The following is a 16,852-nucleotide window of genomic DNA, read 5'->3' as shown; positions in this document are numbered from 1 at the left end:
GTTAAATGTACCCAGGGCTCAGTGAGGGTGATGACATGAGCTGGCGCTAACCCTGAGCACCCTCAGTCCTGTGGTTGGATCATCTGCTTGGGGGCTTCTGGCCCAGATATTCTTTGTCCTTTGGGGCAGTGTGGCTTCCAGTGATTGCTTCGGCATAGTGGACATGGGTGAGGGGGCAGCTTGTTTCTCATAGGACAATCTTTTTTAAACTGTCCTTGCAAACCACACTGACAACAAGCCCTACTGGGTGATTGGCCTGCTCCATTTTCTGTCCTCTCTGAACCACCAAGGTTTGTTTGTCTGAGGGCCATGACTAAGGCTGTGGCCTTTCTCTTATCTCGCTTTTCCATTTTGGCCTGCTCCTCTTGGCCCCTATTATAGAACACCAAGGTTGCCAGGTTTAATAATGCCTCCAGATTTTGTTCAGGGCCAAGGGCTTGCTTTTGGAGCTTTCTCCTGATATCTGCAGCTGATTGAGTAATAAACATATCTTTTAGAATCAATTGACCCTTGAGTGAGTTGGGTGACAGGGGAGTATATTTTCTTAAGGCCTCCTGTAGCCACTCAAGGAAGGCAAGACTTTCTTCCTTTTCCTGAGTTATGGTGGACATCATTGAATAATTCATAGGCTCTTTCCTAATTCTCCTTAGTCTTTCTAGAACACAGGTCAACAGATGTTTGCGACTCCAGTCCCTATGATCTGAGTCTAGGTCCCAGTGGGGATCCACACTAGGGATGGCTTGCTGACCGGGAGGGACTTTGTCCCTTTCCCCAGCTGTCATTCTATCACTTACTTGACTAAGATACCAGGTATCTCCAAACTCTCAGGCTGTGGCTAAAGCCACATTCTTTAAATTAAAGGCCAGGGTTTGATCTAACAATAGCATGACATCTCTCCAAGTGAGATTGAAGGTTTGCCCTAGACCCTGTAGGACATCTGTATACCTATCAGGATCATCTGAAAGCTTCCCCTGGTCTGCCTTGATCTGCTTTAAATCAGAGAGGGAGAAGGGGACATGTACCTGGGTTGGGCCAAATTCCCCTCCCCGCCTACAGCTTGAAGGGGACATAACTGATAGCCCAGGGGTTTTTGTGGTCCTTTGGAGATTTCTTTGCTTGTTTCCTTCTGGGTGGGGGAGATTAGAGGAGGCTTATCATTAATAGGAAGGGGAGCTATAGGGAGGCTAGGATATGGGGGTAAGCTGAGAGGTCCTCTTGTGGGATGTGAATTGTAAGTTTTGCATAGTTGTGGATTTTCCTTTAATGAAAAGAAAGTTTGGACATAAGGTATTTCACTCCATTTGCCTTCCCTCTTACAGAAAAGGTCAAGCTGCAGGATAGTACTGTAATTTATACTTCCTTCAGGTGGCCATTTTTCCCCATCAGAGAGAGAATATTGGGACCAGGCCATAGTGCAGAATAAAATGAGCCACCTCTTTTTTAGGGTTTGCGGGTCAAATTAGTCCCAATGGCTTAGGATACATTTCAAGGGTGAGCCTGTTGGTGCCTGAGTGTTTCCCATCTGAAAGACAAAACTGCCCCCAGTTTTGGTCTGTTTGTTCCCCCCACCCCCCGACCCAAGAACCCGCAAAGGTCACTGGACCCTGCTGATTGGAATAGTTGAGCTCACCAATGCAGCAGCAGAAACACCTCTTGCCCAAGAACCCACAATGGTCCCTGGACCCTGTTGATTGGAATAGTTGCGCTCACTGACGCAGCAGCAGAAACACTAGTTTTCCTCCTAGACCACAAGGAGGACCAAGGAATGTCAGATTTAGTGGCCCTTACCAACACATTCTTGAAAACCTGCACCCTTACCTGTCCTCCTAGACCACAAAGAGGACCGAGAAAAATCGGATTTAGTGGCCCTTACTGACACATTCTTGAAAACCTGTTAGAGTCCTAAACATTCTCCTGTTAGTATTGGGACTTTACCCATGTCCTATAAAGACGTTATGCCCCAAAAGTGAAGTGGAGGGCCATACCCTGAGGGAGGGAAGGGATCTCCAGAATTGGAAGAGTGATGCCTTTTGTCCTCACTTGAATAGGAAGGATATCATTTCTGAGGCTCCCCATATCCTAGCTTCAGGAATAGCTTTTGTTAGGCCTGCTTGTCTGAGGATAGTCCCCCCTAAGATGGGGCTTCGGGCAAAAATTATGGCTTTCTGATTGGTGAGCCCGGGTGCCTAAAGAAGGGAATAGAGTCCTGGAGTTTATACTAGAAATCATTCTTATAGGAGAAACTAGAAAAGCACCAGAGACAGGGAGTGGTTTTTAGAAGTGGGACTAGCCTTGGAGAACAGAGACGAGAGGAAGTTTTGTCTGACAGGCATTAGGACCCAGGAAGCAAGAGTCAGGATAGATAGGATAGATGGGTGAGTCTCGCTTGGGCAACATGACTTTGAGAGTTCTGCTCATGGCCACAGGGTCAACCAACTTGCTGTCGGGACCCCAGAGCTGAATGGCTTTCCTCTCTGTTGACCCTTGGCTCAGCCCAGAAGTACAGGAAAAGTGGAAGCTGGTTCCAGGCAAACCAACGCTCCCAACTCCAAAGAGTTGGGGGTTATTAGAGAGCCCTTTCCCAGAAAGTCTGACACCCGTGTCTTTAGTCTCTTAAGTCTGGCAGCCATGCTAGTCGCTTTTAACTGGCTGACAGGTGCCCAATATTTAGCCCCCGAATTCTAAGGAAAAATAGGACAGAATAACAAGTGAAAGGGGTTGATGGTACTCACCACTTGGTGATAGTCCCATCTGGGTCACCAAAATGTGTCCGGAATTGTTTCCTTCCAGTGGGTTCTTGGTCTTGCTGACTTCAAGAATGAAGCCGCAGACCCTTGCAGTGAGTGTTACAGCTCTTAAAGATGGTGTGTCTGGAGTTTCTTCCTTCAGATGTTCAGATGTGTCTGGAGTTTCTTCCTTCCAGTGGGTTCATAGTCTCGCTGACTTCAGAGGTGAAGCCGCAGACCTTCACAGTGAATGTTACAGCTCTTAAAGTTGGCGTGTCCAGAGTTGTTTGTTCCTCCCAGTGGGTTTGTGGTCTCACTGACTTCAGGAATGAAGCCACAGACCCTCACGGTGAGTGTTATAGCTCATAAAGATAGTGCAGACCCAAAGAGTGAGCAGCAGCAAGATTTATTGTGAAGAGCAAAAGAACAAAGCTTCCACAGCGTGGAAGGGGACCTAAGCAGGTTGCCACTGCTGGCTCTGGTGGCCAGCTTTTATTCCCTTATTTGGCCCTGCCCACATCCTGCTGATTGGTCCATTGTACAGAGAGCTGATTGGTCCATTTTACAGAGTGCTGATTGGTCCATTTTACAGAGTGCTGATTGGTGCATTTACAATCCTTTAGCTAGACACAAAAGTTCTCCAAGTCCCCACCTAGCCCAGAAGCCCAGCTGGCTTCACCTCTCACTATCAGCCTGGGTTCCTGAATGACCATCTAAAGCAGGCACTCCTCCATGCCCCTCTTCCCGAACCAACATCCCAGAGAGGGCAACCACTTCCCTCAGATGTCACAGGCCCTTTCCTGATGTCTTTTTAGTAGTCTGATCATGCCTTTTCTAGTCTAGGATGAAGGCACAAATGTAATGGTTCTCTGTAAGAGGAGAGCCCTCTCTGTTGGGGCTAACCTTAGCCAAGGATGTACTACAGGTGTTTCCAAGATTCCAGTTGTTAGTAATTAGATCTTGCAGGTTATGTGCAGAGTAAGGGGCACATAAGCTCCAAATGTGGCTCTCATTTTTGTGTCTACCATCTTGCAGAACCAGGTGTACCAGGCCCTCTTTACCTGGGCCACTTTTACCTGGCTACCCTTCCCCCAAAGAGTGCAGCTTTTTGAGTCCCAGAGAGCACAAAGATCTCTTTATACTTTTCTTGAGGCCTGATCATCTAACATGTATACAACAAAGAGCAGTCACTTACTGGCCTTTCCTTGAACCAGAAGCTTTGCTTCAGGGAAGGCAGTCATCACTCTGTGATGGTGGAGAGGCTGGAGTTGTTAGTCCAGCCTTCAATGAACACCACGTGTGGTCACTGTCTGGACTAGCACCCTGTTACATTAGTAGTACTTTATATGGGCCGGGTGCAGTGGCTCACAGCTGTAATGCCAGCACTTTGGAAGGCCGAGGCAGGTGGATCACTTGAGGTCAGGAGTTTGAGACCAGCCTGGCCAACATGGTGAAACCTGGTCTCTATTAAAAGTACAAAAATTAGCCAGGCATGGGGGCATGCGCCTGTAATCCCAGCTACTTGAGAGGCTGAGTCAGGAGAATCACTTGAGCCCAGGAGCAGGGGGTTGCAGTGAGCCACGATCATGCTATTGCACTCCAGTCTGGGTGACAGAGTGAGACTCCATCTCAAAAAACAAAAGTAGTACTTTATATGTTTTTATTTTACAATGAATATGCCTCAGGGATACAGTTTGTAGCAATATGTAGGATTTGAAGAAGAGAATACACATTATTGTGTTTGCAGGGGCCCAAAGATTGTAGCTATCCGGTATGTCCTATTGTTTTTTGATACCTGTGAGAAAAAGATGTCATCATATGGTAAAGTGTTTAGCACAGGCCTTGGCTCATAGTAAACACTCAGGAGCTGTTACTTTCCATTATAATTCTGAGAGCATAGCCATGACCTACAACCCCTCCCTTCACCATTGTCAAGAGCAAGAATGCTGGCCACCATGGCCCGTGTCCATTATTATGTATCTGTGCAGGAATAAATGGCTCAATCTTACGAATTTCCTCTAATACCTGCACTAGGTCCTTCTGAACTTCTGGCAAGTTATAATTTCAGAACAGTTACCAAAGGAGTAGGGCAGTTACTAGAGGGGTAGATCCTTTGTTTCATGGTCAGTGCAGCCAGCATGACCTCCACACACATTTCTTCACCCATCTTTCCTTCACGTGGCTCTGCTCATTATTGCCCATCACCCAGCCTCCTGGAAGGCAGCTACATCTTGCTCAGAAGCTGTGAGTGTTGGGGGAGGGATAGAAGGCTGCATTTGCCAGGGCTTAGCAGGAACCTTTCTATTTTATTTCGTTTAGAGGACTGCTTCTGCCATGGCTTTCAGCTGTGCAAAGATAAAGGCATAAAGCATTGTCTCCATGATTAAGAGCAAGGCTAGTCAGCACAGCTTCCTCAGATTGAGGCTTTTCTCTCCAAGAAGTAAAGAAGCAACTCTATTACTGTTGGCAATGAATAGGGTGTGTGTGTGTGTGTGTGTGTGTGTGTGTGTGTGTGTGTGTCTAGAGAGAGAGGTGGGGAGACAGAGACAAAGACAACGACAGACAGGTGGGAGTGGAGAAGGATGGAATAAATGAATGTTCCCTGCAATGAATATAAAAAATTTAAAAATCCTTTCACAATCCAGTTCCGCACCTAAACACTGAGCTCTGAGAAGTCAGACTTTCCGGGTCTTTTTTCTCTGTGAGCATTTTATTTTCTCAGTCTGCTGGGCAGTTACCTGAAGAGCATTTTCCAAAGAGGATGATGCAGCATAGTAAGTGGCCCAAGAGACTGCCCCCTTCAAACCTAAATCAGCTTTTGTTAACACTGTCTGATAGCTATTTGGCAGTCTTTGTCCAAACAGTTCACAGCAGCGGCTGCCCACCTCCTTGTCTCCTTACAGCTCTGACCAAATGGCCAAGTTGGGATGGACTGTCTACTTGGTGCAACAGACATTCAAGGCGAATGTGTAAATCCTAAACCAGGTGAATCCTTACCCACATTGCCAACCCTGGAGAGCCATATCTTCAGAGACCACATAATCTGAACAGGCCTTGTGCCTGACACACCCAGACTGAGAAAGCGGGTCAGAAGAGTTGGATATTTGGGAATATAAAATTGCCTCATCTCCGGGTGCGGTGGCTCACGCCTGTAAGCCCAGCACGTCGGGAGGCCGAGGCAGGTGGATCATGAGGCCAGGAGTTCAACACCAGCCTGGCCAATATGGCGAAACCCCATCTCTACTAAAAATACAAAAATTAGCCAGGCGTGGTGGCGTGTGCCTGTAGTCCCAGCTACTGGGGAGGCTGAGGCAGTAGAATTGCTTGAACCCAGAAGGCGGATGTTGCAGTGAGCCGAGATCATGCCACTGCACTCCAGCCTGGGCAGCATAGAGAGACTCTGTCTCAAAAAAAAAAAGAAAAAAAAAAAACTGCCTAGTCACGGCACCTGTTAGGCTCCCAAAATGTCTACTTTGAATCATTAGGCACATCTATAGGCAAGACTAGGTGACCAAATACTGTTGCTCTTTTCATACCATAATACAATTAAAATACATGTATCAACTCAGGGTGGACCAAAAATCATATATAATTATCTGGAGGAAATTGTCCAGTAAATATTAACTGCATTTAAATTATTGGCATACAACTTCTCCCAGACACACAAAGAGCTGGTACTAATTCTACAGAGAAAATTTGAGGAGGAGGGACCGTTCCTGAACTCATTCTATGAAGCCAGTATGAACCTGATACAAAAATGTGGTAAAGATGAAATGAAAAAAGAAAATTACAGGCCAATATCCCTGATGAAAATAGATGCAAAAATCTTCAACAAAATACTAGAAAATCATAAGATGGCAGCAAGGGTGAGAAAAAATAGTAATTAAAAAAATACTAGCCACTTTGGGAGGCTGAGGCAGGCAGATCACGAGGTCAGGAGATCGAGACCATCCTGGCTAACATGGTGAAATCCTGTCTCTACTAAAAAATACAAAAATTAGCCAGGTGTGGTAGCGGGTGCCTGTAGTCCCAGCTACTCGGGAGGCTGAGGCAGGAGAATGGCATGAACTCAGGAGGTGGAGCTTGCAGTGAGCCGAGATCACACCACTGCACTCCAGCCTGGGCGACAGAGCGAGACTCCATCTTAAAAAAAAAAAAAAAAATTAGCAAACCAAATCCAGCAGCACATCAAAAAGTTAACACCATGATCAAGTAGGTTTAATCCCTGGGATGCAAGTTTGGCTCAACATGCACAATTCAATAAATGCAATTCACCAAATAAGACCCAGAAAAAGCTTTCAATAAAATCCAACATCCCTTCATGATAAAAGCCTTTGACAAACTAGGCATCAAAGGAATACACCTCAAAATAATAAGAGCCATCTATGACAAACCCATGGCCAACATCATATTGAATAGGCAAAAGCTGGAACCATTTCCCTTGAGAGGTGGAACAAGACAAGAATGCTCAATCTCAGCACTCCTATTCAACGTAGTACTGGAAGAGCAATCAGATAAGGGAAAGAAATAAAAGGCATTCAAATAGGAAAAGAAGAAGTCAAACTATCTTTCTTTGCTAATGATATGATTCTATACCTAGAAAACACTACAGACTTTGCCAAAGGCTCCTAGAACTGATAAATGACTTCAGTAAGGTTTCAGGATACAGAATCAGTGTACAAAACTCTGTAGCATTTCTATACACCAATAACATTCAAGCTGAGAGCCGCATGAAGAATGCAATCCCATTTACAATAGCCACATAAAAAATGAAATACCTAGGAGGATCTCTACAAGGAAAACTAAAAAACATTGCTGAAGGAAATAGTAGATGACACAAACAAATGGAAAAATATTCCATGCTCATGGATAGGAAGAATCAATATCATTAAAATAGCATACTGCCCAAAGCAATCTATAGATTCAATGTTATTCCTATCAAACTGCCAAGGTCATTTTTCAAAGAATTAGAAAAAACTATTCTAAAATTCATATGGAGTGAAAAAAGAGCCTCAATAGTCAAAGCAATCTTAAGCAAAAACAGCAAAGCAGAGGCATAACATTATCCAACTTTAAACTATGTTATGAGACCATAGTAACCAAAACAGCATGATACTGATACAAAAACAGACACATAGACCAATGTAACAGAGTGGATAACCCAGAAGAAAGCCACACTCCTACAGTCATCTGATCTTTGACAAAGTTGACAAAATAAGCAATGAGGAAAAGATTCCTTATTCAATAAATGGTTCTGGGATTGCTGGCTGGCCACATGCAAAAGAATGAAACAGGACCCCTACATTTCACTATATATAAAAATTAACTTGAGATGGATTAAAAGCTTAAATATAAGACTTTGAACTATAAGAATCCTAGAAGAAAATCTAGAAAATGCTGTTCTGGGCATCAGCCTTAGGAAAGAATTTATTATTAAAATTCAAAAGCCATTGCAACAAAAACAAAAATTGACAAGTGGGACCAATTAGATTAAAGAGCTTCTGTACAGCAAAAAACAAAACAAAACAAAACAGGAACTATCAACAGAGTAAACAGAACTATAGGATAGGAGAAAATATTCACAAACTATGCATCCAACAAAGGTCTAATATCTAGAATCTATAAGGAACTTAATTCAACAAGCACAAAACAACCCCATTCAAAAAATGGGTAGAATATATGAACAGACACTTCTTAAAAGGAGACATACGAACAGCCAACAAACATGAAACAATGCTCAATATCACTAATCATCAGAGAATTGCAAGTGAAAACCACAAGGAGATACCATCTCATACCAGTCAGAATGGCTATTATTAAAAAGTTTTTTAAAAAAGCAAATGCTAGTGAGGCTGCAGAGAAAGAGGAATGCTTATACACTATTGGTGAGAATGTAAATTAGTTCAGCCCCTCTGAAAAGCAGGGTTTTTTTGTTTTTTGTTTTTTGTTTTTTTGAGATGAAGTCTCACTCTCATGCCCCGGGCTGGAGTGCAATGGCGTGATCTCAGCTCACTGCAACCTCCACCTCCCAGGTTCAAGTGATTCTCCTGCCTCAACCTCCCAAGTAGCTGGGATTACAGGTGCATATCACCACGCCCGGCTAGTTTTTGTATTTTAAGTAGAGACGGGATTTCACCATGTTGGCCAGGCTGGTCTCGAACTCCTGACCTCAGCTGATCTACCCACCTCGGCCTCCCAAAGTGCTGGGATTACAGGCGTGAGCCACTGTGCCCGGCAAAAAGTTGAAATTATTTTTAAAAATTTAAGTAAATAAATTACTTACATAAGAAAGCCTGCAGTGAATAAGAAAGGCACAGAGAGACAGAGTGTGCAAATAACTAAATAATACAACTAAGAAATTGATTCAAATAAAGATAAATTATGGTGACTGACAGGAAGGAAATGAACAGAGTACAAAGAGTGAGAATAGCTGAAAGAGGTCAGTTGAGGCAAGCTGAGAAGACATCTGAACTGGAAGGATGAGAAACAGGCTTTGTGAAGGGGTGGGAGTGTCTCTCAGACAGAGGGATGGATAGCAGGTGTAGGGCTTGGAGGCAGGAAAGGCATGGTTTGTTAGGACCAGACAAAAGGCCAGTGTGACTGGAATGGGAAGGTCAGAAGGAGGGAGGGAAGACTTAAAGTGGGGAAGGTAGGAGGAGCCAGGGCATGCCAGTTCATGGCAGGAAGAAACTGGAGTACATTAACACAACGTGGAGAAGAACATGCCAGCCTCTAGAGCCGTCTAAATGGAATGGGCTACTTTAGCAGGCGGAGAAGCTCGCATCAGCCAAAACTCGTCTCCAAGGTTCTCAAAAGTGTGTTGCTAGAGCCTTTGGGCCTAGAGTTTGGCTTCGCTTTTATTCTTATCACATTGCATCTTGTTACAGCCAATCCCTCCCTCCAGCCTGAGGAGCTTTTTTCAGATAAGCATCCAGTGTTCTCATCTGAAAGCCACAGATAAAAATGTTGACTAGGGCAGAGCTCTTCCCAGCTGGCGGCTAAATCTGCCCTCCAGCAGAGGTTAGAGGACGTTATTAGGGTTGTAAGTGAGGGGCGCAGGCCTTACAGGGGAAGTGGATGACCTTACAATCTCTGCTATTTCTGACAGTTTATGAGATCTGTGGACTACATTACAAAGGACAGCACACATTATGGTGTTAGTGGAAGTTTAGGGGATCTTGTCTTCATGAAGATTCAGGATGTAGATCTGGGAAAAGAAAATCTTTTCTCAGTAGTATTAAAGTAGAACCATTTTTACTATAGATGATCAATATTTCTTTTTATGCCAACAAAATACCTCTGCAAGGTTCCGGTACACATGGTATCTTTTCAGCAATTGCTTTAGCATTTGGACCCTGGGAGATGTTATGAAATACACCAGGCCACTCATCCACTCATCACCTGAGGAGAAAGGTATGTGATAACCATTGTGTGCTGGGTCCTTTTTAAACCTAGAAGCAGTTTATATTTTTGCTACTATTAGAATCTTCCTATTTAAGAAAGCTGGGCTTAAAAACTAACATTTTGAGGAAGCACTTCCCTTAAGCACTGAAGCACAGCAGGCAGAACCGATTCTTTCTGGAAACTTCAGAGCATCTAACAACAGATCAATATTTTTGCACTGTGGCCAAAGTCCAGCTCCATTTGTATTGCCGCGAATCACCTAGAGCTGGAAGTGTTTAGCTTTGCCACCTTGATTCCCTAAGTGCAGGTGCTCATATGCTTATGATTGTTTTTAATTTACAAGATTAGAAAAATGGGATTCATCTTATAATCATGTTAATTTTTAAGGCATTTTTATTAAATTTTTTAAAATTGTTCTCCTGAAAATACAGAAAAATTAGAGAAGGAAGCTGCTAAGTGTGCCCCACAATTCCACATCTGACCAGTGTAAACACAGCCCTGCTTCAAAGCAGACTGTTGCAGCAAGTCAGAATTCTCACACTCTATTACAGAAGAGGCCCAACTAAAAGAAACAGCAGGCCAGGCATGGCAGCTCACACGTGTAATTGCAGCTACTAATTTTGAAAGGCCGAGGCAGGCAGATTACCTGATGTCAGGAGTTCCAGATCAGTCTAGCTAACATGGTGAAATGCTGTCACTACTGAAAATGCAAGAATTAGTTGGGCGTGGTGGTGCATGACTGTAATCCCAGCTACTCGGGAGGCTGAGGCAAGAGAAGCGATTGAACCCAGGAGCCTGAGGCTGCAGTGAGCTCAGATTGTGCCACTGCCCTCCAGCCTGGGTGACAAAGTGAGACTCTGTTTCAAATTAAATAAATAAATAAATACATGAGTGAATGAATGAAGCAGCAATCCCAGCAAAAGATCTCCGACAAAAATCTTAGCATTGCCTTCTTCTCTACTATTAGATATGCCAGGTAAGAAATGAGATGCAGTTAGAGCCACTTTGACCTGAGTCTACTTCTCAAAGTGTGGGCCCCAGATCACCTGCATAAGGATCATATGAGGTAGGAGGTGGGATGGTTCTTTAAGGTAAAGATTCCTGGGCTCTATCCTGACCCAGTGAATGAGACTCTCTGAGGATGGAGCCCAGGCATTTGCTTTCCTTAATAAGTTGTCCATGTGATGATTTTAGACATTCTGAAGTTTGAGAATCACTCCAGCCATAGCTGTTTCCTCTCCAGTGGGCCACAGGCACCACTGACCCCCCAGCACACAAACACAAGGGGAATCTTTCTGCACTAGCACCTTAAAGGCTTTTCTTGGATGGTCTTTTTGGTATATTTTTAGTCAAGTAATAAAAATAATGGCAAACAAGTGTTTACTCTGTGCTAGTCATCATCCAAAAACTTCTATTTTTATATTTACTGACTCTTATAATAACCTTATAAGGTAGGTTTATTATAATCCCCATTTTATAGAAGAGTGAATAAAAGCACAGAGAGTTTAAGTCACTGGCCCAACATCACACAGCCAGGATTCAATTCCAGGCTGAGTCTGGTTTCAGAGTCCACACTCTTAACCTACACCAGGCTATTGCATACTTCAATTTCCTGTAATGTGGCCCCAATCCCTGTGTCTCATTCATTTAGCAAATACCTCATCTTTGAAGACTAACAGCAATCCTGCCTCTTCTTACTCATGGAGTAAGAAGCCTCTCCTTACTCCATGAGGTAGAGAGTCTCTTTCTACTGCATGTGAGAGGGGAGATGGAGACATAGGGAATTGGCAAAGCTAGAGAGGTAATAAGGGCCAGGCAGGTCACAGAGAATGTCTTTGAGGAAGAAGGTCAAAGTGAGGTGCCTCTTTGGGAGCTGCTGCGCTAATCCAGGCAAGAATGGTGGGAAATGAATGATGGATCACTGCAGCAATGTGCCTCTTAGCCCTACCCCTGACACTGTGACATATACCACTTGTTAGCATTGTCATTAAAACTACAGTTCTGGCTGGGCACAGTGGCTCACGCCTGTAATCCCAGCACTTTGGGAGGCCAAGGCAGGTGGATCACCAGAGATCAGGAGTTCGAGACCAGCCTGGCCAACATGGTGAAACTCTTGTCTCCACTAAAAATACAAAAATTAGCGGGGCATGGTGGTGCGCGCCTGTAATCCAGCTACTCAGGGGGCTGAGGCATGAGAATCGCTTGAACCCGGGAGGTGGAGTTTGCAGTGACCGGAGATCATGCCACTGCACTCCAGCCTGGATGACAGAGCAAGACTCCGTCTCAAAAACAACAAAAACAACAACCACAGCAACAACCACAGTTCTTAGGTAAATGAAGGTAACCAAACATTATAAGACTCATTGCCATCGAATGTATCTGGCAATCAAACCGTGAAAATGCATGCCAGATTTCCTAGACTTGAGATAAAATTTCCCACTATTTGCAAATCAGCACAGGTCAGAGTAAAAGGCCCAAAACAGGGGCCCGGACCAATGTGCCAGTGACCTCCTAAGGCAGGACTGAGTCTTTCATCATTTTTCCAAATTCTCAGGACAGTGTAACAATTGACAGATGTTTGTTGAATGAATAAATGAATTCTGTATGACCACATGACATTTTCTGGTATCTCAGTAGAAACATCAGTGCTGGGGCAACAAGCTTCCTGTCCTTCTCAAACTTTCCCTCCCTCCAAACCAGGAGTCCTGCATTGCTATGGAGGGTCATTACCCTTCCTTCATAATTGGAGATGTACCAAGCGACATGATAATGCCTCATATTTATGTAAAGCTTTTACCCAAGCAGATCGTAAATCCTTTTAAATAGTCTGATCCATCCCACGATAGTGCTGGGAATTGGGCGTTATTACCATCCTCATTGTGTATGCAGAACCAGTTAGACCTGAAGGAAAGTTAATGACTTGCCCAAGGTCACCGCACATGAGCTGCCCAGGCAACTTCAGAAGCAGGCTTCCTAACTCACAGGCTGGCCCGTTCCATCCTGTGGTCCTTCCAGCTCTTTCTGGCTCCTAAGGCCATTTGTGGCAGTGAACATCTGCGAGCTCTGGTCACTTATGCGTTTCCTGGTATCTGATACTCTTTCCCTCCCCACCAAGTGCATTTCCAGTGTGACAATTACTCCATCAGCCACTCCAAGCAGGAGGATTTGAAAGGAGGGCCGCTATTTTCCATGAGTGCAATTATTCATGTGCACAAATAATTGTGCACATAATTGGCTAATGGGGAGTGCAATCGGCCACATGTGGGCATAATTAGCCACTTGCCCCTCATTTAGAGGGTATAATTATCAGAGCAGGCAATTTTATATCTGGGGATAAATTGCGCATGCAGGAGAGAAAGACGGCTAGGAAATCCGGTCCTTAGTTACTTTTCATGTCCTTTTATTTCCAGAAAAGCATTTTAAGGTAAAGGTAACCTTCTGATTTCAATTGCCCGTTTGGATCAACCATCAGACCCAGTCATGGAGAGGAGGCAGAAAATGGAATCTAGGAAAGAATGAGCCAGGATCTTGTGGACCGAGCTGAAGCGTGAATCTTCCTCGCCAGAAACACCCCAGCAACCAATTACCCTGGACGTGACGCCGAGGCCCACCTAGTGGTCAGCCATCTGCCTAGGCAGACAATAAAGCTCAATTTTTCTCCTTCTCCATTATTGTGTATCATTTTTGCTTTAGTAGTTTTAACGTTTTCCTCACTTTGTGGTTTTATCATCTCAGAAATGCCAGTTGGCTTGGCACAGCAAGTGATTTTGTTCGCTGCTGGAAGTGGGTCATTTAAAATGCTTTAACAATACCTTTAACTAGTCATTCATCTGGGGATGTACATAGAATAATAAATCGAGAACACATCTCTTTGTGCTTGTTCCAAGACCTGAGATGGCAGAGATTTTACAGTCTCTGCTGCGCAGCCCCCCTGCATTCTGGCTTCAACAGCTCTGCAAAACTTTTCCCACTCTCCCACTCAATCACACAAAAATACACTTGCTAACAGCAGATCCTAAAAATACATGTCACATGCAAGCACAAGGGAAATTTTTTTTAAACATGAATTGACTCTTTAGGAATATGCAAGCTGAATTTTTTTTAAAAAAAGGAACACCGAATCTCCTATTACACTATCCTACATTTCCATCAGAGTATTATCTTCTGGGGGAGGGAAAATAGCACAGTGATTGGGGAGACAAGCTGTTTGGTGTTAGAAGGACCTCAGTTCCTGGCTCAGCTCTGGCACTTGCCAATTGTGTGACCTTGGATAAGTTACTGAAACTTTCTGACCCAATTTCCCTATCTGTAAAATGGGTTGTTCTGAAGGTCAAAGGGAATGCAGGTAAAACACTTAATGCTAGGCACATTGTAAGTCAGTCTCAAGTAAGTGGGATCTATCATTAATATTAAGAGCCTCATCTTTTAACCTCTAACACACCTTATCTGTACCAGGCACATGGCACTCTAGAGTATCTGTGTACAGCCCTAATTCTCCTCACCAAGTGGAGGGAAATGTCTTCTTACACATCTTTATAATGCATATGGCAAGATGCCCATAGGAGGTCTTCCATAATTGGTGATAAATGATGGTTCACAACAGCATGTGACACCCCACACTGACATGTGCTGACCTTGAGCACAATGTCACACTCGCTTCTATGGCTTCTGGACGTGAACTCCATCTCCACCCTTTCCTCTATGGTCACCCTCAGAAACTGGCTGCAGGGGTGGGGGTTGGGCGGTGGGGGTTTGCCTTTCTAATTTCTGTTTTCACCTCTTCAGCTTCATGACCTCTGCAGTCACTTCTATTTCAGCTACCTCAGCACAGCCATTCCCTAGACTTCATCGCCCCTCAGACCTGAGGCACCTCGAAATCTTGAGTTTTCTTTGACCTTGTTGATTTCACCTTCCTTACCTTCCACCTTGCCGGGGAACAAATGTGCGCATCTCCTCCCAACCCTGCTTTCAGTGACTTCACATTCATAGCTTGAAACTGGTCACGGTGGGAGTATTTGCACCACAGAAATAGGCAAATATTACAAATCAGGGCTTCCCCTCACCCCCCAGGAGAACCAACTGTTAACCATTTTCCAGGACAATACTGCATGTATTCACATGTCTTTCTATCATAACCCTAATCCCTGCACACCTAACTATTCTCCATCATCCCCTATTGATTTCATTTACCTTCCTAGTTCTCCTCCAATGTCAGCGCTTACTATATTTAATACATGCCATACTATTCCTCAGTCCCACGCCCTTTGATGGCCAGCTGATTCTACTTTTCTACTCTCCACTTATGGGTAACCCCCATGTCCTCTTCCTCTATCTCACTCTTTCCTACTACTACCCATCTCTCATCAACTTCTAATCAAGCTCCCACTGCTAATATTCTGACCCTTCAGCTCCTGGTGCCTGTACAGTAGGCAATGTTTTAAATAGGATAGACTCCACTCTGTTCATGTTTATTGTCCAGATACATTATCTCTCAAAGAGAGAGAGAGATCCCAGCACTTTGGGAGGCCGAGGCGGGCGGATCACGAGGTCAGGAGATCGAGACCATCCTGGCTAACACGGTGAAACCCCGTCTCTACTAAAAATACAAAAAATTAGCCGGGCGTGGTAGCGGGCGCCTGTAGTCCCAGCTACTCGGGAGGCTGAGGCAGTAGAATGGCGTGAACCCGGGAGGCGGAGCTTGCAGTGAGCCGAGGTCGCACCACTGCACTCCAGCCTGGGCGACAGAGCGAGACTCCGTCTCAAAAAAAAAAAAAAAAAAAAAAAAAAAAAAAAAGAGAGAGAGAGAGGTTGTACGCAGGTCTTTTAATGGCTAGCCTATTCGGTCCCTTTTTAAACCCAGGTTTAATACCAATGTAACCTTTCAGGCGGTGAGTTACATGTGGCATTTGATGCTTTTTTTTCACTCGCTTCAAAGTGGAATTCTTTGCTGTGCAACACCACACGACTCTCCTAGCGTATCTCAGCCTTGAAGTGTTCACCAAAATTGATATCGCTCTTCCCTGAAAGAAGCAAGTCGTAAACATTGTCTTGTTTAAAATTAAAAATCTACAGTGAAGTGCTTACCGCAAGAGGAATGTGTCTCCAGGTTGTCTCTAATGCGCTTGACATTCCGTGTTCCTTTACCGAATGTTCATTGAACCCAGGCTGGGGTCGGACGAGGCTGAGGGAAGAAGCCAGCCTGAGGGAAGAAGAAAGGTTAAAGAGAGACAGGAAGGAGAAAGGCATAAAATAAAATAAAAAAGAATTATTATGTAGGACACTGCATGCTACCCTCTACGACTGCTCTGCACATGGGCTAAGTAAGAGACTGCAAACTGATCTGAGAACCTTTGCCCCATATAATCCTCTTGGAAATCTGAGAGATTTTACACTAACATTGAGATCTCCGGCTTTTTCTGAGAAATCTTCCGTACTGGCTACACTGGGCTGCAGTTCTACATGGGAACACAGTTGGCTGGAAATGAGTAGCAGCTGTCCTTTAACACAGGCGTGCACTCCCCAGCTGGAAACCCACCCACCCGTAATTGTTTTCCGCCCAGCCAGAATAATTTACTTATGTTGTCAGCTGGGCCTCTGCAGGCATTTGAGTTTGTGACTTCTACGCTGCAGGAAGCCCTGGAGCTTACCCACATTTCTAAAATTTCCCAAAGTGATGGTTCATAGGAGACAGTGGAATCTCATGATTTTATTCATCTCTGAAC

At 44.4% G+C, this 16,852-nt stretch overlaps 1 long non-coding RNA gene across 1 annotated transcript in view; it reads right to left on the bottom strand.

The window, feature by feature from the left end:
- The window catches only part of LOC129136150 (uncharacterized), a 31,682-nt gene extending 15,072 nt beyond the window's left edge, over window positions 1–16,610 (bottom strand). The window contains exons 1-2 of the long non-coding RNA XR_008537482.2: window positions 16,527–16,610; window positions 16,215–16,329 (exon numbers count right to left, since the gene is read on the bottom strand). This is a non-coding gene — a long non-coding RNA (uncharacterized LOC129136150). The remainder of the gene's footprint in view (window positions 1–16,214; window positions 16,330–16,526) is intronic.
- Window positions 16,611–16,852: the final 242 nt, after the last annotated feature.

The sequence above is a fragment of the Pan troglodytes genome, chromosome 8, assembly GCF_028858775.2.
Source record: "Pan troglodytes isolate AG18354 chromosome 8, NHGRI_mPanTro3-v2.0_pri, whole genome shotgun sequence".
NCBI classification, from domain to species: Eukaryota; Metazoa; Chordata; class Mammalia; order Primates; family Hominidae; genus Pan; species Pan troglodytes.
This window is presented reverse-complemented; position numbering and strand designations above follow the sequence as displayed.